The sequence below is a fragment of the Carettochelys insculpta genome, chromosome 14 (genome assembly GCF_033958435.1).
Source record: "Carettochelys insculpta isolate YL-2023 chromosome 14, ASM3395843v1, whole genome shotgun sequence".
NCBI lineage: Eukaryota > Metazoa > Chordata > Testudines > Carettochelyidae > Carettochelys > Carettochelys insculpta.
Window position 1 is genome coordinate 38886661 of NC_134150.1, and position 22219 is coordinate 38908879.

At 43.7% G+C, this 22219-nt stretch overlaps 1 long non-coding RNA gene across 2 annotated transcripts in view; it reads right to left on the reverse strand.

Moving 5' to 3' along the window:
* Positions 1 to 1583: 1583 nt before the first annotated feature.
* The window catches only part of LOC142020773 (uncharacterized), a 129836-nt gene continuing 109200 nt past the window's right edge, over positions 1584 to 22219 (reverse strand). For both annotated transcript variants that reach the window (XR_012647497.1, XR_012647496.1), the window contains exons 3-5: positions 10772 to 10925; positions 4727 to 5689; positions 1584 to 1657 (exon numbers count right to left, since the gene is read on the reverse strand). This is a non-coding gene — a long non-coding RNA (uncharacterized LOC142020773). The remainder of the gene's footprint in view (positions 1658 to 4726; positions 5690 to 10771; positions 10926 to 22219) is intronic.

The following is a 22219-nucleotide window of genomic DNA, read 5'->3' on the forward strand; positions in this document are numbered from 1 at the left end:
TATTTACCTTTTCCCATAATACAAGAACTAGGGGACACCAAATGAAATTGATGGGTAGTAGGTTCAAAACTAATAAAAGGAAATTTTTCTTCACACAGCGCACAGTCGACCTGTGGAACTCCTTGCCCGAGGAGGCTGTGAAGGCCAGGACTCTATTAGGGTTTAAAAAAGAGCTTGATAAATTTTTGCAGGTTAGGTCCATAAATGGCTATTAGCCAGGGATAAAGTATGGTGCCCCTAGCCTTCAGAACAAGGGCAAGAGATGGATGGCAGGAGATAAATCACTTGATCATTGTCTTCTGTTCTCCTTCTCTGGGGCACCTGGCATTGGCGCCATCGGCAGATGGGATGCTGGGCTGGATGGACCTTTGGTCTGACCCAGTATGGCCATTCTTATGTTCTTATGTTCTTATGATAAATGAAAATAAGAAGAGTTTTTGGAGAAAGAGGAAAAGATTTTTTTAAAAGACACTAATCTTTCCACTGAAATAAGGCATTACATACGGTAGTCATTTAACTCAGATGTACCTGAGGAATGTCTTAGAACACTGTGATAAAGCCAAGAATTATTTTGATTACAGCTGATCCAATAATAGCATATCGATGCAGTGTGAGTTGGCAACATTTTGATACTTCTTCCAAATCAGGACAATAAGTCAAAATAACAACACTTTTCATGACTGAAAATTTCTGAGTCAGAAATGTAGAAGCATTTCATTCCAAGTCAGCATTAACCTACTGGAGGGGCGGGGGGGGGGGGGGGGCACCTGAGTTCCCACAATGCACTCTGATAGTCTTATGCCTGAGGGGAATCATGGGAAATGTAGTCCAGCTGGAAAGCCCCGCATACAAGAATGAATAACGGAAGAGACACCCAAACCATAGGCAATTCAGAGATTAATGCCAAATCAATCTGAAACAAAGTGTTTTGATTTGATTTGAAAATGTCAGTGAAACAGTCATTCCCACACAAATATTGATTTTGCAGCAACTGCATGTCCATCAGGAAAAAGCAATGAAAAACTCTGAACTAGTTGTAACTATGATCCATTGGTAATGGTACAAGTGACTACGAAACTAAGATTGGGATGGAATCAGCTGAATTTGAATTCAAAGAAATATATTTGATTTCTGAAGTATAGTTAACCCTGTACAGTCTGTCATCCAGGAGAACACAGCACTCCCTGATGGTGAAAGGAAGCACAAATATTCCAGTCTACCTTATACACATATATTGTGGCATGTCCTGGAGTCTAGTTGATGTGTACAAACATACCTCCTCCTGTTTTCTTCCTCCTGCTTATTGGCAATGGCTAGTAATCTTTCAGTTGTGGTATAGAAAGACAAATATGAACCAGTATTTTCCATTATGATGGTAATTTTGGCCTGCAATTTTACCACTTACATCTATATCCATTTCAGAAACACCATAAGCTAATTGTCATGAAATAAACTAAAATGTTTGAATGGTTTATAGAAGTGATTTAATAAAAGGAGAATAAAAAAATGTTGGTCATAATATATTTGGCAAAAATGGTACAATATTTCCTTCTGTTCCCCTCATTTGAACACAAATATCCACCCTATGAAGTCGTATGGGTTCTCTTTCTCTTGGATGATGTAGTTGGAGATTTAATATATGTCCAGTGTGATCTGACTGAAAAAGAAAAAGCAAACAGATCAAATTTCTATACAAAAAAGATATCCTTTTCCTAAATTTTAAACATGCTGAATATGAAGTGTTAAAAATATGACTGTGTTTTCCTTACATAGTTATAGTCATTTTCACAGTTTGCATAACTAAACACTTCAGAGCCCATTGTAAGTTTACGTTCGGCTATAATCTTCATGGCTACTGGTTAGCCTGCTTCACTTCATTCATATTAAGAAACAATATACAGAGGATATAAAGTGATCAGCTATGTTTATGCTGGAGAAAAAAAAGGAATGCATAACTAGTAAACAGGGAATTTGTGTCTGAATGTTGACAGGCTTCTGCTAATCACTTATGAATGAAAATCTTTTGCAAAACTTTCAAGTACAGACAAATCTGGAAATGTCAAACAATGGAAGTGTATGAACAGTATTTCCAGAAAAAAAAACAAAACCTAAAAGGCTTCAGTAACTCTTTTATTGTGGTGGTTTTTATACTGACACATGAAAATTTGCAAAGCATAGCTGTATGTGGGGAAAAAAAGCCCCATATTTATTCAAAAAAAGACTTACTTCAAGACAGCAACACAGATCCATCTCTTATAAATAAATAACAGATACAGGGGCTGATTGCACATTCTGACTGACATGTGCTCGGCCCAAGAATGGGGTGGGAGGGCTCTGTCCAGCCCTTAGGTCTCCATATACTCTGGTCTGCCCAAGGAAATTTCTATCCTCAGAATCAACTACAGCAGCCCTGAATCTGCTCTTACCTGTGCTATCGTGCAATAGGAGCCATTACAGCAGCCAAGAATAGCCAGAAGACATTGGCCTTCTAACTATTCCTCTGAAGTCCTGGCACATTCCATATCACAGAAACAGCAAGAGACGGTAGTTTATAAGAACGTAAGACTGGCCACACTGGGTCAGGTCATTGGTCCCTCTAATCCACATCCTGTCTTTTGACAGCACCCAGTGCCTGACACTTCAGAGGGAATGAACAGAACAGAGCAATTATCAAGAGTTTCATCCCATCATCCAGTCCTGGCTTCTTGAAGTCAGAGGTTGAAGGACACCTTGGAACACAGGGTCACACCCTTGACCATCTTGGGTAATAGCTATTCATCAGCCTATCCTGCAGGAAAAGATCTAATTCTTTTTTTGACCTGATTATAACAGATGTAACCTAGGTTTGTTTCTGGAGGGAACTGTTTCTGCCCCTCTATATGACTGGAGCAGTGGGAAAGGGCCAAGACAGATAATTACCCCACAACCTGCTACTGATAGTTATTTTTCCTCATGATTATGCTACTTAATTTCTTTCCTTTGATTCCATTCTGTCCAATGTATGTTTTCATACTATACCCACCCACCACCCTTGTGTCTGGACACAGTGCAATGGAGAAAAAGGGACAAAGGGAGCATTAATTTCTCTCACCTCCCTTCTAACTCCAGGAGGTGTAGTTCGTTATGCAAGGGGCAGGATGTTTGCTTGGCATTACTACAGTCAAGTGTCCATCATTGTGGAAGAGCCAAATCAAAGAGGTGGGGGTTCTTAAGGACTGTGGTCTTTCTGAGCTCTTGTGGGTGGGCACTCTGCCAGGAAAGCTCTGTCCCCAGTTCCAACATGGCTAAACCTTCCTACTGAAGTTTCCCTCGTATTCAGTGGTTTGTGATCAGGTGGTCTCTAGGGTAGACGGACATTCATCTCAGTAACACTCTGATGATCAAGACCAGTACCATGAACTTACAGGAAGCCCAAGACCGGGGAATGATGACTTTGTATCGACCAATGTTGTTGAGTCGGGAGAGGCTGCCACTTGTTGCACCAGGTCCATCTTCTTTCCTAAGTAAAGCGCTGTTGTAGCACTGAAGCCTGACGGTCATGCTAGTGTTGATTACAGTTGCCAAGTCAACATGTGTCAGGACTAGAATCTATAGAAGTAGCCCACTGTGGCTACAGAAGTATGAAATTACATGAAATTTAATATTGATAAATATAAAGTAATGCACATTGGGGGAAAAATCCCAACTATACATACAAAACAATGGAGACTAATTTAGCTATAACTACTCAAGAAAGAGATCTTGGAGTCATTGTGGATAGTTCTCTGAAAACATCCACTCAATGTGCAGCAGCAGTCAAAAAAGCAATCAGAATGCTAGAGTCATTTAAAAAGGGACAGAGAATAAGACAGAGAATATCTTTCTGCCTCTACATAAACCCATGGTACACCCACGTCTTGAATACTGCATACAGATGTGGTTACCTCATCTCAAAAAAGATATCTTGGCATTGGAAAAGGTGCAGTAAACGGCAACAAAAATGATTAGGAGTTTGGAATGGGTGCCATATGAAGAAAGGTTAAAAAGACTGGGACTTTTCATCTTAGAAAATAGAAGAGTAAGAGGGGATATAACAGAGATCTATAAAATCATGACAGGTATGGAAAAAGTGAATAAGGAGAGGTTACTTACTTGTTCCCATAACATAAAAACCAGGAGTCATCAAATGAAATTAATGGGTAGAAGGTTTAAAACTAACAAAAGGAAGATTTTCTTCATGCAGTATGTGATTGGCCTGTGGAACTCCTTACCACAGGATGTTGTGAAGACCAGGACTTTAAGATTGTTCAAAAAAGTCCTAGATAAATTCATGGAGGTTACCTCCATCAATGGAAATCAGCCAGGTTGGGTAGGAAGGGTATCCATTGTCAGAGGCTGGAAATGCATGACAGGAGAGGGATCATTCAATAACTACTTGTTCTGTTCACTCCCTCTGGGGCATCTGGCTTTGGCCACTGTTGGAAGACAGGATACTGGCCTAAATGGACCTTTGGTCTGACCCAGTGTGGGCATTCTTATGTTCTTATGTTCATATGAGTATCCAGGAACAGAGGGGGAGTTCAACGTGATTCTGAAGCAAGGTCTACCTGATGATCTAGGGCTGTGATTCCTACTTCTTGTACGTATGCTAACATGAATATAACTAACAGTGTGCTCAGGGCAGTGCCAGTCGCCACAGCATGGCTTAACAATGGCAAGTGCATACCCACAGGGTTCACATGCTTACCAGTGAGCTTATGCTGGCAAAGTCTCCTGTCCATGCTACAGAGAGACAACTCCTCTCCTCTCAATGGGATATTTCAGAGGAGCCTCAGCACATCTAACCAAAGAGTTCCTTCTTTCGGTGGTCCTGATTCAGCAGAGCACTAATGCACCAGCTTCAATGCTTTGCTGCATCAAGCTCTGTGTGAGCTTTCATCCTTCAGTGCAATAATTTGGCCTACGATTTTCAGTCCAGCAGAGCTAACAAACGTCCCCCATGTTCTGATTTCCTTTAATGGCCAGGTGCTTTTAATACCACACTGCCAACTGTGACTGGTATTGTAGCAAATGTTGCCTGGAATGAAAAGGGAGGGGGGAGGGAAGTCAATGAAACAGAACAGATAATTTTGCAATTTAATTTTCCATCTTCTCTAATAATGGCACCAATGTCATGCTTGATGGATGAAATTGCTACAGAAGGCTTCTCAAGATTAATTCCTCTCCTATAACTACAGCTGTGTTTTTCCAGAGCACATCTTTACTCCCTTACTCAATCTTTCCTGTCCCATCCCCCTTTTTATTTTCCCTTGGAAGAATGTTTCGGATCATAGACTGCATGGAGAATCAGACTGGGCATTAAGGCCAACTTTCATATTTACTGACGAGACTACAGTCCTTTTCCTGAAAGAGAGAGTGCAGTTTTGATGTGGAAAACTCGAACACAGCAGCAAACAGACTAGAATACCCTCTGCCCCTTATCTGAAACTGCTGACTACCACATAAACACAGTGCATCTGCTCCTTCCAGGATCCTGGAGGATCCACATTTTTTACCATTTCGCTTAGGCAAAATCTCCGAAGTCCATTAAAACCTGCAGTTGTAATCCGAGCTCCATATTTTCTCAGGCCAAGAGATCTGCAATTTAACAACAGGGGTTGATCTTATCTATTTTTATCTGACGCTGCTGGCTCCACCACATAAGTTTTATCTGCAAAGAAAATAATGCAATTAATGTCCTGGCTGTCTAGAACTTTGCAGAGAGATCTCGGTTCTAACAACTCAGGGCAGCCTGTCAATTAAAGGTAACTCTGTAAACTTTAATGAACCAAATCCTTATCTAAGAACATGCAAAGCTACTAAATTAAGTCCCTGAATGTAGTAAACTATATGGAAAGGTCTGGGGCTTTTTATTTTAAATTATTTTTAATGAGAGTGAATAAGAAACTCTGTGTTGAACAAAATCTGATTTTTCTTTCCCCTCCACTGGCAAAGAAAGCACATACCACTAACAAGTGTCATTACTGCGTTTACGTCACTGAAGAATTTTCTCTTTCTGGCACGCTCACTGGTATCCCACAGCTGAAGGGACTCCAGGAAAAAAAAACAAAACAAAACACCAGAACACTCTGGCCTAATGGTGGCGGTGGAACGTGAAACTCCCCCTGCTTGATTTGCACATTTAGCACTCACAATATGATTTTGGATCTGGAAACTAAAGCAACCACAGAATGTTTGCTTTTATTTGCATGCATTTTATTTGCACACATTGGAACAAACGTGTGGCCAGCCAGGACTTCCTGGCTGACAATGTTCTGCACACTACTGACAATCAGTATTGTATTCCAACATGGGGGACAGAGCTTGGATACCTTTGCTCCGGAAAACAGAGGCCCTCGCCACACTAGCTAACAGGCACTTCTTGTTATTAGCTAGCAGTGAGGGTCCCATGGCACACAGTGGAGCAGTACTGATTCCATTCCAGTAGAAGGCAGTGATCAGCATTTCATGATCCACCCGGGAGAGATTCAGGTGCCACTCAGCGGATTAGCAGCATGCTGACATCCACCTGCAGTGGGCAGCCTGTGTTTCTATTGGTGGCGCACATCTGCACATGCCTTGGTGCACATAACAAAATTTATTCCACCCCTGGATGAGAAAATTAGAGGGAACTCTGTTGCTGACACACAAGCAACTCAGAGCCTCTATTTGTTTCCTTATACTGCCTGTGGTACCAATGAGTACGTCTCTGAAAGTTTGGAGCTGGAGTTCAGCTGAGAGAAGCATCCAAAAGTTGAAAGGCATATCTAGAGACGATCCAAATTATTCATACCTCTCTCTTCTGTGAAAATGCACAGGAACTCTCATTAGAGTGAACTGCTTTGTTAGAATTCGAAGATTTCAGAATCCTAATACTACCGACCTTGCCACATGGCAGGTCTATTCCAACATAAGATAATTCAAAATAGCCATACACAAAATGCATTTAGAAATAGCACCCAGTTACAGTCATACCCCGAGATACACCCATTTGAGTTATGAGAATTCGACTTTACAAGGTGTTTCATTTAATACCCCTACTTCAGCTTACGAGGCATTTCTTTGCATTTACAAGGACTGATCTGGAGGCTGGCGGCTCTGGTAGGCAAGCACCGAGGGGATGGAGTCAGCCACATTGGGCTTGACGAAGAGGCCGTGCAGGGGGGTGGCGGTGCCCTGCGAGAGGGTGGTGGTCTGGTGCGGGGAGGTAGACTCGTCTGAGTCCTGGCAGTAGATCACACCACTCTGCGAGACGTGGATGCTGGGTGCACAGCCCATCCTGGCCCTACTGCTGCCGCTCACCCGCTGGGCAGCTAGGGGGCCACCGCTGCCCACCCTGCGCAGCTGTGCCTCGGGCACCACTCGCTATCTGCGGCGTGCCCTCCCATTTAGCGCCTGGCTCGCCCACCGCTGCCACCTTGGCTGTCACCGGCGAGGCCTCTCTGCTGCGCAGCCCCGCACGAGTGAGGCATCACACCTCACCAGCCGGGGGCCCCCTGTTCCTGCCTAGCTCCCCATGTGGCCAGCCCCTGACAGCACCCCCTCTCCACTTAACCAAAGCTGCCCTCAGGCCGGGCTGCTTCCCTGTGCCCTGCTCTGCCCTGCCCGCCCCCTTGCACCGGATTTAATGGGATTTGGTGTCGTTTTAGCATAAATGGGTGTAAATTTTGGGGCTCAAGAATGCATAAAATTTTTTCCTATTGAAATTAATGGTAATTACATTTTTGACTTAAGAGAATTCACCCTAAGAGGGGTTTTTCAGGAACAAATTACCCTCATAAGGTGGGGGAAGACTGTATTTCAAAATAGTACTTCCGGGTCTATAGTGCTATTTCAAAATAGTGCCACTCGAGAGCATTAGGGCTTATTGTGAACTAGCAGTATTCCATGTCTTAATAGCACCTACTTCAAAATAGCAATTTTGAAATAGTCTTATTCATTTTGGAATGAAGTTTACCGGAATCGGAATAACATACCCGCTATTTTGATTTTCTTTCGAAATAGCAAGTGTGTTGTTTGGAGGCTGCCAAAGTTATTTCAAAATAACTGCTGTTATTGTGAGATAACTTTTTTGTGTAGACAAAGTCCTAGTGTGCTTTTCATCTTTGGATCTCAATGCATCTTATGAAGGAGGTATCATAGTCCCAGTTTTGCAGATGGGGAAAATGAAGCACAGAGAACTTGGCCTCCTGACTGCTGCTGAGGCTTATATTACCTATGCGAACATCCAACAGCAAAACAACAGCTGTTGGACAGGGTCAGATTGTGACGGATTTTAACTTCTGCATGGAAGAGATCGATTGATCGATAGATAGATAGATAGATAGATAGATAGATAGATAGATAACTGGCCACAGCTCTATCTATCTATCTATATCTCATAGTGTGTCTCTGTACGTGCTACATTTATTCAAGAACTCCTCTTAAACCATCAGAGCTATGCCCACAAAATTTAGTATGCACCACCCTCTTACCTTAACTTAAACCAAGGTCACAGTTTGGTTGTGCCTGGAAAGTGGGAAATGCCTGAAACCCCAGGATTTCCCAGAACATGGAAAGGGAGGGGGCAGATGGAGGCAAAAGGGAGAGGCACAGATAGGGATGCAATACTGAGAGTGGCCACTAGGGCAGCTGCAGCACCCAGACAGAGGCTAGCAGGGATGGGACTCTGCTATCTTGTCTGCCACAGTTTAAGTAGCTCTCAAGCCCAAACCCAGAGCCTGCCTGCCCCTGTGGAGAGCCTACAGGCCATGGAAGGGGCTACTGGAGGGAGGGGACAGGCCCCAGTTAGTCTTTGGCCATGGGATGGGATGCTGGAGGCTGGAGGCAGCCCCTGGAACCTTGCCCCACCCAGACAGCCTACTGGCCATGCAGGGATGGCTGGAAGGGCCACAGCTGGAGAGGATGGTGGCCTCCAGAGCCTGTCCCCCCACACAGCCTGCAGAGGTGAAAACTGGAGGGGGCAGCCCCCCAGAAGCCTGCCTGCCACAGGAGGCATCTGGAGGAATGTCACCCCTGGAGCCTGGCCCCTCCCGGATAGCATGCTTGGGAAGGGCTGCTGGAGGGTGGAGCTGCCCTCGGAGCCTGGCTCCCCACCCCGACAGCCTGCAGGCAACCGGGGGGGGGAGTTGTTGGAGGGGAAGCAGCCCCTTGTACCCTGACCCCCCAGATAGCCTGAGGGCTGTCGGGAAGACCAATGCTGACTGGGAGCAGCTCCAGGAGCCTCCCCCTCCCACAGCCTGCAGACCAAATGGGAGCCACTGGAGGCTGGGAGAAGTCCCCAGAGACTCGCCCCCACTTCAACAGCCCATAGGCCATTTCGGAGGTCTGCAGAAGGGAGGGGCCAGCCCCTGGAGCGCTCCACCAAACAGGCTGCTGGATGGAGGGGGCCACTAGAGGCTGGAGGTAGCCCCAAAGTGCCACCATCCCACAGGCTGTAGGCCAGGGAATAGCTGAAGGCTGAGGCCAGCCCCCAGAGCCTCAGCCCCAACCCAACACACAGGTCCAGACCCCTTCCTTCCAGGAGTCACTGGCTGGAGCGCACAGCCCCAGCCCTGTCAGGAGGAGCTGCTGGGTGGACAGCCCAGCCCTGGACCCCTGTGAGGGACTGCCACTGTAGCAGTGTCACTCTCACAACTGGGGCGGCCCTGGCAACCCCGCCCTCTGCGCCCTCTTTCCTGAGACCTCTGCCTTACCGTCTGCATTTCCCATGTGCCTTGACTTCTGCACCCATAGCCCCTGCCTTGAGCCCCCCGCAAAACCTGCCTGAAGCCACCCACGCCCTGCCCCTCCCCACCTCCCTCCAGCCTTCATTCTTCTTCATTTTTGAAAAATACCTTCACTGAAACAAGTTGATTTTCGTTGATTTTCAGAAGATTACTTCCCTTACAGAGCCAACAACGCTGGGTACCTCCGCTAATGGCTGATACTTCAGTAGTACATAGAGACCCCCAACGGAGATCAGGGCCCCATTGCATCAGGCATTGTACTCGCCAAAGGTTAAACAGTGCACGGTCATGCAGCAGTGGTGAAAATGGAACCCAAGGACTAGCCTCCCCAAGAAACTCAGGTGCAGCAATGCTTAGCAGGCCACACCTAACTTGGAAGCAACTGGAGCATCCCTGGGATCCCCAGACCCTGAGTTAAGTGCTTCATCTCCCTGGCCAATGAATGGAGAGACAGGCTGTTCAGAATGGGCTTGCAAGATGCCTCCCCCACCTAAGCTAACCAGGGCAAGGGGTGTGTTCTAAGCCCTCTCCCCTTTGGGGCATTTGGCATCTAAGTCCAGGCTGCAAAGAGGTGCCTCCTTTCTTGGGGTTCTCAGCTGCAAACCTTCTTGGCATTAAGGTTCCTATGCCTGTTTTGCAAGAAACAGGGAAGAAAGGAGACAGGGGAGGATGACAACAGCCAGGGAGGGGCAGAATTGCCAGTCCCCTGGGCAGGGTGTGGGAGGTGGCTCTGTACTCCCAGAATGGGCAGGGCCTGAGGTTGAAGGGGCAGGGCTGGGGCTAGCAACCCCTCTCCTCTGCCAACCCTTCAGCACCACTTCGAGCACATCGCCCAAGGCTTTGGTAACAATTTAAAGGGCCCAGGGCTCTGGCTGATACCCCTGCCGCAGCAGATGTGGTGGTAGCTGGGAGACCCATGGCTTTTTGATTTGCTGGACCTTGGTGGTCCTTTGTCTTCCCTCCCCTTGTGTCTTTGGGCCTGCCAACTGCTCTCAGAGTTTTAGCCCAGCAGTTAAGATACTCACCTGGGATGTGGAGACCCCTCGTTCAAATCCCCCCTCTATCTAGAGAAAGGAATTGAATAGGGCTTTGCCAGCTCTCAGATGAGTGTCTCAGCCATTGACTCGTAGGATGTTCTGCCGTGGGGCTGCCTCAGTCTCTCCTGTAGAATGGAGTCCTCTGTGGATAAATAATAAAACAAAAGTCATTGGAAGAGGGAGACCAGGTCCAGGTCTTTCATCGTCAAGGTGAGTGACGTAGCCATCAGCTTCTAGTGAAGTTTTCAGCCTCTCTCTTCTCCACTGATTCTTTCATTCTTTATAAAGAAGAGGTCCAATCCAGTAGGGTTCAGCTCTGACCAGGATCACCAGACTGGGCTGCTTAGGTGAGTCAGACAAAGAAACACCTATTTTCTCCCTTTTCACACCATGTCCCTGGAATTTAGGTGTCCAGACACCTGGCATGGGACTATGGTACATATATGAACAGCCATGTGCATAGGCAGCTAGTGGACTTTTAGGGCCAAAATGTAAGCAACAAGCCAGGTTAGGTACTTACAGCATTTGAGGACAGATGAGGGGTTGTGAATCCACGTGGGACCTAATTCTGGGACTTAGACACCCAAAATGGCAGCCAGGCACCTAAGTACTTTTGTGAGTTTACCCCAAAGTCTCTTGACTCTCTGTAGCCACTGGACAACACTGCCAAAATATGCTCTTTATTCTGAACTAAAGATACCACGAGGAACTCATTCAGTTGGATTCTTTACAGACTCCCTCCTCTCCTTAGCGGTGATTAATAACTTGAAATGATTACTGTGATGAGTTGGAGCTGTTTGAAAATTATCATTGAAATCATCTGCAAGAAAAGCTCAGGTGTTGGCATGACAGCCTGTTTGTTCACTCATTGGAGAAACTTTGATAATTTTACACCTGATGCAAAGCCCTTTGAGATCAACAGACATTTTTGCATTGATTTCAGTAGTACTTGATTCAGGATCATTAAGCCTAGCTTGTATTTTTCCTTACAGAGGTCTCCTACAGAATGGTGGACTGGATGTAAGATGTCATCGTTGATTTTTAAAGTTTGTAATGGTGTAGGCCCTGGATGCATTGAACACCTCCCTTGTGAGTCTTGTCTTCATTTGTACACGTTTCTGTAGCATCTGCATTTGGGCTTTCTCCCATAATACTTTTGGCTGACTTTTGGTCATGTCTTTGCTGCAGCAATAAGTTGTGCAAAATTACTCATCTCCAAAAACCCATCTCAGTAGCTCTCACCCCACTTTCAAATCCCTCTAAAGCTGAACCTTGTTGAAATAGTATCTACATTCAGCATAAATAACAATTATAGAAAAAATGATAATTTTTTCACACTTCCTTGCTATATTTCATCCAGCCATGGTTAATATTTTTAAAGTTTAAAAAGAGGAAAAGGTTGGGACATTCTCCTGCTCCCCCATCCCTGTTTGAGGCAACTTCACCTAAAACCATTCCCCAGCTCCTTAAAGATGTGCATTGAAATGATTGTTGTCAGCCTTCTGAATTTACCCATTTATTCCTTTTAATTTTTTTCCCAGTATTTTCATTGTATCCTGGACCTCCTTAAATTTATATTTGTTGTTACTGCAGTGTCATTTTTGTTATAATTTTTATTATTTAAAAAAAATGTTTTTTAAGGATTCTGGAGTGTGTGGGGCTTTAGAATTCATATCATTATTATAATTGAAGTATAGTAAAAGACTGCAAGACGGTGATAGATAACCATACCTCAGCTTTGTTTTCACCCCATCGTGGTGCCAATGGGAGCTTTTCATGCCTACCTAGAAAAATGCAAGACATTCCCACAGGATTAGTCTGTCTCTGAGAGGGTCACTAGCATCGTAACCACTCTGTCTCAGTCGAGCTACAGGGCCTTTAACTTTCACACCACAAGGCCTGCTTTAATGTTCCACCTGTAGAACCCGTGGTCTGACACAGTGGAGACATCTCTTGTATATTGCCCTTCAATGTGTTCACAGAGGTTATGGTGAAGTTCTGAAACCAACAGCACTGCACTGCCATCATGAGAGCAACATTAACACCTGGTTAATAGACTCTGTGGGATCATGGTAGTTACAGATGGAATAGATCCAGCACACTGAGTCCATCTTGCTGCCATTGAAGGATGTGGTTCCCTAACAAATATTAAACTATTCTCCTACACCAGATCTTAACCAAATGGCCAATGATAGTCTCAGGGTATGGTCTGTTGTGCATCACATTTGAGAAAGTTCACCATCAGTTCTTCATGATTTTGAATGAATTTTAGAGGCACATTCAGCCTCACCACTCTTCTTATTTAGCTCATGAAAGAACAGCACCCAGCTAGCTGAGGAAATCAGTTGCTTTCAGTGAAACCAAACTTTCCCTTCCTTGTGTAAACACCATGTATCTCCCCAACGGTGTCCATAAAACAGAAAAGAGTGCAAAGCAGCAGCTTCAGACAAACTTGGTACCTCCATGCAGTGAGCATATAACAGGTGGTCTCTGTCAGAGGAGGCGATTTATGCCAGCTCTGCCTCTTGGGCTGCATTTATTTAGTTAGTTGGAGTTTGGCAGCCCAAAGGTCACAGACACTCCAGTCACCAGTGGTTTCTCTGCTGAAAAAGGAGAAATGTCTTTATAAGGTGGAACAAATGCAGAACTGAAAGCAGGGTATCCTTCTCCACTGGAAAACCAGCAGATGGATAAACAGTAAGCGCTTCGAGCAGAGAGACTGCGTACACTGAATTAATCACACATGACATGCAAGAGAAAGCCGGGCTTTTCTCTTCCTATTACTCCCTCTTACTCAAGATTTAAAATCTTAGCCTACATCTACACTATAGTTATTTCAAAATACGATATTTTGAAATAGGAGCTATGAAGACAGAGAATAGGGTCTATTCCGAAATAAACTATTCCAGAATAGCTTATTGCTAAATAATTCTGCTGTGTAGATATGACATTTCCGATTACAGCCCCTCAAAGCAGTGTGTCCAGGGGCTCTGATCCGAAATACACTCTATTGTATGCAAACACACTATTTCAAAATAAGTTATGCATATTCCGGAGCTTCCCTGTAGTATAGACACATTATTCTAGAATATCTTATTTTGGAATAATAACTCCAGAATAACCTTGCTGTGTAGACATACCCTAAAAGTGTTACCTATTAGCCCAATTAAAGAGACTTTTTCCCACTGTGGTTTGATTAAATCTCTCGGGCTATGTTTACACTGTGGCCCTAACTCAAAATAAGATACACAGTTTTGAAATACTGTGCTATTTCAAGGCATCTCTTACTCCTCCCTCAACAAGGAGTGGAGGAGTGCCAAAATAGCGCACCCGGTATTTCGAAAGGTGTGTTTCCTAGCTCTGGAAGCCAAAACTCTGGTGGTGTCTTGTTTTCCATTTGTAGTACCTATTACAAACTCCTCTGTCAATAAAGCAGAATTGTGATATTACTAGTACATCAGCATAGAGCCAGATGTATAATATTACTGTTTTAGAGGCTACACCTATACAAACACTGAATAAAAAAGAGTCTCTGCCCTGAAAGAGCTCACAATCTAAGGCTATGTCTACATTACAGCTGTCTCTACACTAACACCTCCCCCCTGTTGAAAGGGGTTGCTAACGAGACACTTCAGGATATGCTAATGAGGCGCTGCAATGAATATGCAGTGCCTTATTAGCATAATGGCAGCCGTGGCACTTCAAAAGTGTCGTTTTTGATCATGCATGGCTCATCTACACGGGCTCCTTTTCTAAAGGACCCCGCACACATCCAAATCCCCTTATTCCAATGCCACGTACCCCAGAGGACATGGACAGAACAGGTATTGATGAAGCAATCTCTCTCCTGCCATCCAACTCCAGCTTCTGACCAACAGAGGCTAGGGACACCATTCCTTATCCATCCTGCTAATAGCCATTCCACGAGTTTATCTAGCTCTTTTTTAAATACTGTTACAGTCTTAGCCTTCACAGCCGCCCCTGGCAAGGAGTCCTACACGTTGACTGTGCGCTGTGTGAAGAAGAACTTCCCTTTATTTGTTTGAAACCTGCTGCCCATTAATTTCATTTGGGCCGTGGCTACACTAGCAACCCCCCAAAAGGGGGATGCTAATGAGGCACTTCGGCAGATGCTAATGAGGCACTGACACGCATCTGCAGTGCCTCATTAGCATAATGGCGGCTGCGCGTGTTTCAAAAGTGCTGCTTTTGAAACACATGCCGCTGGTGTAGACAGGGGCCTTTTGAAAGGATCCCCCCCCCAGGATTTTGAAAGCCCCTTCTTCCCAAAACCAACATCTGCCAAAGTGGCTCATTAGCATCCCCCTTTCGAAAGGGGGGGCCTAGTGTAGCCACATCCTTGGTGTCTTCTAGTTTTGACATTATGAGAACAAGTAAATAATTTTTCCTTGCTCATTTTCTCCACCCCACTCATAATTTTATATACCTGTATCACATGCCTCCTTAGTCTCCTCTTTTCTAAGCTGAAGAGTCCCTAGTCTCTTTAATCTCTCTTTATATGGGACCCATTCCAAACCCCTAATCATTTTAGTCACCCATTTTTGAACCTTCTGTAATGCCAATATATCTTTTTTGAGATGAGGAGACCACATCTGTGTGCAGTATTCAAGAAGTGGGTGTACCACAGTTTTATATAAGGGCAATAAGCTATTCTCCGTCTTATTCTGTATCCCTTTTTTTAATGATGCCTAACATCCTGTTTGCTTTTTTGACTACACACTGCGTGGATGTTTTCAGAGAACTATCCACGATGACTCCAAGATCTCTTTCCTGATGAGTTATAGCTAAATTAGCCCCCATCATACTGCATGTATAGTTTGGGTTATTTTTTCCAATGTGCATTACTTTACATTTATCCACTTTAAATTTCATTTGCCATTTTGTTGCCCAATCACTCAGTATTCTGAGGTCCTCTTGAAGTTCTTCACAGTCTGCTTTGGTCTTAACTATCTTGAGTAGTTTAGTGTTATCTGCAACCTTTGCTACCTCACAGTTTACCCCTTTCTCCAGATCATTTATGCTAAGTGGAATAAGATTGGTCCTAGGACTGACCCTTGGGGAACACTACTAGTTACCGTTTTCCATTCTGTAAATGTACCATTTATTCCTACCCTCTTTCCTGCCTTTTAAACAGTTCTCAATCCATGAAAAGATCTTCTGTCTTATCCCATGACAACTTAATTTGTGTAAGAAGCTTTGGTGAGGGACCTTGTCAAAAGCATTCTGGAAATCAAAGTACACTATATCTATTGGATCCTCCTTTTCCATGTTTGTTGACCCCTTCAAAGAACTCTAATAGATTAGTAAGACACAATTTCCCTTTACAGAAACCACGCTGACTTTCGCCCAACAAATTATGTTCTTCTATGTGTCTGACAATTTTATTTTTCACTTCGGTTTCAACTAATTTGCCCAGTACTGATGTTAGGCTTACTGGTCTGTAGTTACCAGGATTGCCTCTACAGCCCTTTTTAAATATTGACATTACATTAGCTATTTTCCAGTCATTGGGTACAGAAGCCAATTTAACGGGTAGGTTACAAACCACAGTTAACAGTTCTGCAATTTCACATTTGAGTTCTTTCGGAATTCTTGGGTGAATGCCATCTGGTCCCGGTGACTTGTTACTGTTAAATTTATCAATCAGTTCCAAAACCTTCTCTAATGATACCTCAGTCTTGGACAATTTCTCAGATTTGTCACCTACAAAGGGCTGCTCAGGTTTGGGAATCTCCTAACATCCTCAATCGTGAAGACCAAAGCAAAGAATTCATTGAGTTTCTCCACAATGACTTTGCCGTCTTTGAGTGCCCCTTTTGTATCTCAGTCATCTAGGGGCCCAACTGGTTGTTTAGCAGGCTTCCTGCTTCTGATGTACGTAAAAACATTTTGGTATTGCTTTTTGAGTTGTTGGCTAGCTATTCTTAAAATTCCTTTTGGACTTTTTGTATTGTATTTTTACATTTAACTTGGTGGTGTTTATGTGCCTTTGTATTTTCCTCACTAGGATTTGACTTCCACTTTTTAAAATATGCCTTTTTATCTCTCACTGCTTCTTTTACATGGCTGTTAAGCCATGGTGGCTCATGCTGGGTCTTTTACTGTGTTTTTTAATTTGGGGCACAAATTTAAACGGGGCCTGTATTATGGTATCTTTGAGAAGTGTCCATGCAGCTTGCAAGGATTTTACTTTAGTCAATGAATCTTTTAATTTCAGTTTAACCAACCTTCTCATTTCTGCATAGTTCCCATTTTTGAAATTAAATGCCCCATTATTGGACTGCTGAGATATTCTTCCCACCACAGGAATGTTAAATGGTATTATATTATGGTCACTATTTCCAAGCAGGGCTGTTGCAGTTATCTCCTGGACCATATCCTGCACTCTACTCAGAACTAAATCAAGAACTGCCCCTCACCTTGTTGGTTCCTGTACTAGCTGCTCCAAGAAGCAATCATTTAAGGTATCAAGAAATTTTATCTCCGCATCTCATCCTGAGGTGACACGTGCCCAGTCAATATGGGGATAATTAATATCCCCTATTATTATTGAGTTTTTTATTTTGATTGCCTCCCTAATCTCTTTTAGCATTTTATAGTCACTATCACTGTCCTGGTCAGATGGTCAATGATATATCCCTAGTGCTATATTCTTATTAGACCATGGAATTTCTATCCATAGAGATTCTATGGAACCTTTTGATTCATTTAAGAGTTTTACTTCATTTGCTGCTACAATTTCTTTTACATATAGTGTCACTCCCCTGCCTGCACAACCTGTTCTGTCCTTCCGTTATATTTCATAGCCCAGTATGATTGTGTCCCATTGATTGTCCTCATTCCACCAAGTTTCTGTGGTGCCTATTATATCAATATCCTCCTCTAATACAAGGCACTCTAGTTGACCCATCTTATTATTTAGACTTCTAGCACGTGTGCATAAGCACTTTAAAAGCTTGTCACTAATTTGTCTACCCTTTCCTGATTCTTTTTCATGAGATTGTTTCTCTTCTGATCCACCCACACTTGATCCTCTTCTACCCTCTCCTGAAGCGGAAACCTAGAAAATTTCTATCAAAGGACTCTCCTCTAAGAGAAGTCTCTGTCCGAGCCACATGCTCCTCTGCATTGATCGGCTTTTCCCCCGTTTCTTAGTTTAAAAACTGCTCTATGACCTTTTTAATGGTAAGTGCCAGCAGTTTGGTTCCATGTTGATTTAGGTGGAGTCCATCCTTCCTGCATAGGTTCCTCCGATCCCAACAGTTTCCCCAGTTCCTAATAAATCTAAACCCTCCTCCCTGCACTCCCACTATGGCCTGTACATCTCCCAGGGTCACGATCTTCCTCAGGAGATGCCGACAGAGTGCCCTGGCTACCTGCACCACGGTGGCCCACCTGAATTGATCTGCCTACCCAAACTGATCTGCCACTCACCGGTAACTGTCAGGTATTGCAAACTTCCACAGACCAATTGCCACTCACTTTTGAACTGTTAAAGCCAGCCTCATTCATGTGTTGCTGCACTTCTGGGGGCGGGGGAATGGGGTGCAGCACATCACAAAGTTCCATAGAAGTGGACTTATGCATGCGAAAGTTCTGCTAGTTGTCCCAGGATCTCAAAACAATGTGGTCCCACCAGTCTGTGCTGGTCTCACAAGTCCAAAACCGCTACTCCACTCTCAGAAATACATCCTGGGCAGCCAGCATTTGTGAGTTCTTGAACTGCAGTTGAGCGATTTCCTCTTCAAAATCATCATTTTCCTCAACCACCATCTCTCTTTGCAGTCGAAAGAAAAAGTGCATGACAGTCCGTGAAGTTGCTGTAATGGTGTGTGCAATGACTTGAAGCATTTGAGGATCCATGCTTGTGGAGCATTTGCTTGAGGATCCATGCTCGAAGCGCTTGAGGATCCATGCTTGAAGCATTTGAGGATCCATGCACAATCTCCCATTCATTTTTTCACGGTGTGTGGGTGTTCTTAATTCTGGGACAGTGCTTTGCATTCTGGGATAGTGACATCAAACACCCGCAAGCAACCGCAGCAATTGTTTTCATGCACAACTTGTTGGTACAAACCCCCCAGAAAGCAACAGGACTAAGGCAGTGTGGGATAGGTACCCACAATGCACTGCTCACTCATTCAGACTTGGATAAGGCAATGGGTATGCAGTAACTCGACAGGGAGAAATAGTGGGTCAAATGTCCAGAAAGTTTGAGGACACTTAAATTCAAGAGCATAAGAATGAGGTTAAAAAAATGAATTTATTAAAAGTCGAATTTATCTCGTAGTGTAGATGTAGCCCAATGCAGGAAATCAGACAATAGCTGGATGATGACAGAGGGCTGAGCACTAGGAAACAATGAGACAGTACTGGTCAACAGAACAGCAATGTTCTCAGTTTACCAAATTTCAAGTTTTTTGTCATGCTGTTGGCTTCAGCAGAGCTACTTTGGATTTCCACCAAAGCAAATGAGATCCATTTCTGTCTCACACCCCGTGCCAACTTCCACGCCACCCCGACATACTCACTGCAAAATGGTTAAAATTTAGTTTGGTCTCAGAACTTTCCTAAATTTGGCCGGTGGCCTCTATCCCCTAGGGGTTTTATAAGGTCAAGTTGCCAAATCACAATTGTTTTCCAGGGTCGTGGAGGTCAATGCCTGATTTCACATTGGACCTTTCACTTGCAAAAGAAAAACAGTCTGGGTTTTGTTGCATACCATGCCCAGCACAGAGAATACAGGAAGCCATTTGGTTTGGAAATCTCTTCTGAGACTGATCAGCTTTTTCATACATCTGCTGATACAATGCTGAAGGATAACTTGACTTCCCTCAGGGAAAATCAGCCGTTGGAAATCTGACAGGAAAACAAGGTTTCCCAGGAAAATCTCCATTCAAGTTCATAGGAAATGGTGCTGACCATTGCAGCATAGACTCGGGAACCTGAGTGAGCTGTATGGACTGGAAAAGAATGCCAGGGTAAATGGAATTCTTCCCTAAGGAAGAAATTAGCTTGTCTGTTAATGAAAGAAAGTTTACATGAGTTATGTGTCAAGTTACTCTGACAGCAGTCCCATTGTAATCAATGAGATTATTCACAGAGTAATGTGCTAGTCAAGGCATGTAAGAGTGATAGAATCTGGCCCCAAAATTTACAGTAACTGCACAAAAACATAGAGCCATTCAGAGATCAGAGCAGCTAGGTGAGGGTCAGAACTCCTAGGTTCTCCTCCTGAGTTTTCCAGTGACCTTGAGCAAGCCACTGAAAGGGTCACTCAGTTTTTCCAGCTGTAAAAATGGATATCATTTAAAGGGATATAATACTTCCCTTAGGGGTATTGTGAGGAATCAGCGAATGTCTATAAAACACTTTGGGTGCGTCTACACTAGGAACTAACTTCGACGTTAACTTCGAAGTTAGGCACTATATCGAAGTAGCCAGCAGAGAGTCAAACCTCGAAGTTAACTTTGAAGTAGGGAGCCCAACTTTGACGTCCTTACTCCATTCCTGGGAATAGAGTTGTGCCCTACTTTGAAGTTAATCTTTGAAGTAGGGTGTGTGTAGATGCTCAGCTTCAAAGTTGCTTACTTCGAAGCTGTATTTCAAAGTAAGCAACTTTGAAGTTATTTTTGCAGTGTAGACACAGCCTTTGACAGCCACAGAGAAAAGGCACTATATGAATAAAACATAATTATGTGTGTTGCATCCTCTGTATGACAATATAGTGCATAACAGACAATTGAGAGCTCCTAAAAGAGTATATAGATATAATTATTATCAGCATTTCACATAGTCATTGGTTCTAAAACCAGGAGGGACCATTATGATCATCTAGTCCAAGGGGGGGCATATAAAAATGTATTCCACAAATGGATGGAAAAGATTAGAGAGAGCATTGGTAGGGACCATCTTTTAGTTCTGTGTTTGTACAGCACTTGGAAGCATAGGGCCCTGATCCATCTCTGGGACTCACAAGCGCTACTACAATACCAAAATAAATACATGGTAATTGATTGTGCAGAACAAAGAGAACTTCAATAGAACTCAAGGAACTGAGCAAAAACTTGTTAAATCAGTCAAACCATCTGTAGTATAATAAACCACATATCCAAAACAACAAAAAGTCCTGTAGCACCTTATAGACTAACAGATATTAGCCAAATATATTAATTAATATATTAAAAATATATTAGCTATAGCCAAAATATCTGTTAGCCTATAAGGTCCTACAGGACTTCTTGTTGTTTTTGAAGATACAAACTTAGCTACCACTTTGATACTTACATCCAAAATATACACTGATGGCAAGAAACAGAGCACGAGTTCAGCTTTGCTTGTATACAAATTGTATGAACAAAATGGGAATCTTGTTCTAGAGCTTTAAAGAATTTTCCGATCAAAACACCATCCTTCAATGTCCAAGAAACAAAGGTTGATCTTTCAAATGCTCTGTGATTGCAGCTGGGATCGGCTTCAACAGGAGTCCCAGGCCTTGAGCACTTAGACTTGGCCTAAAATGTGCTACTTTCTGCAAAAATAGATATCCTTGCTGGATATCGTGGATATGGAAATCCTCTGAAGACTGGATCCATTGTCCAGTGGGAAAACAATGCAACCTCCCTGTCTGAGACAAGGTATGTCTCTGTGACTTTTGTGTATATGCGCTTATCTCTACAAGTGGAAGGAACCATCCTTCTTTAGGAGAGACCTGAAGTGGGGAATGGGAAAACAGGTGTGTGGCACAGAGAGGAACAGAGGAGTGTTGGGGCGCCAGAGGAATTGATTGAAGGATGCGCTGAAGGCACACATGAAAAAGTGCAGCATTGGGAGAACCCTGTCCAGGTCTGTCCCCAGTGGAGAGCGGTAATCCATGAGGCAGTGGCACAATCAGAGAGGTCCTACGATAGTACAGACAAAGAGAGAAGGAGAAGGAGAAAAGAGCAGCAAGAACTCCCCTGTACCCCTCCAAAAGCTACCTACACCGACCCCTTCTGTGATAAGACCTGTGTCTCCAGAATCTGGCTGGTCAGGGTGGGCGACAGGAAAATGTTCTACTCATGCTGAAGTGACCACCAAGAGGAAATGGAGCGAAAATAGAAATAGGTAGGAAATTCACAGTTGGCTGGACTGGCACTTTACAAAACACTCCCAAGAATTGTGACTCATAATTCCAAATTCTGGAAGTTTTGAGGCGGGGAAGATTTTTCAAATGTGCTTTCTATATTATGTTTGTGTTCTGACCAGCTATGGAAGAGGTCAACCTTGTTAGAATTTTCACAAAATTTTAAATAGCAAAACCCAACAAAAACGACTGAACTATGGTCTGTTTTTGTTGTTTGGGGTTCTTCTTGGGGTGGAGGAATGGTGGGAGGGAGAACCTTTGTTTTATTCTTCAGGTCCTGGTGCTTAGAC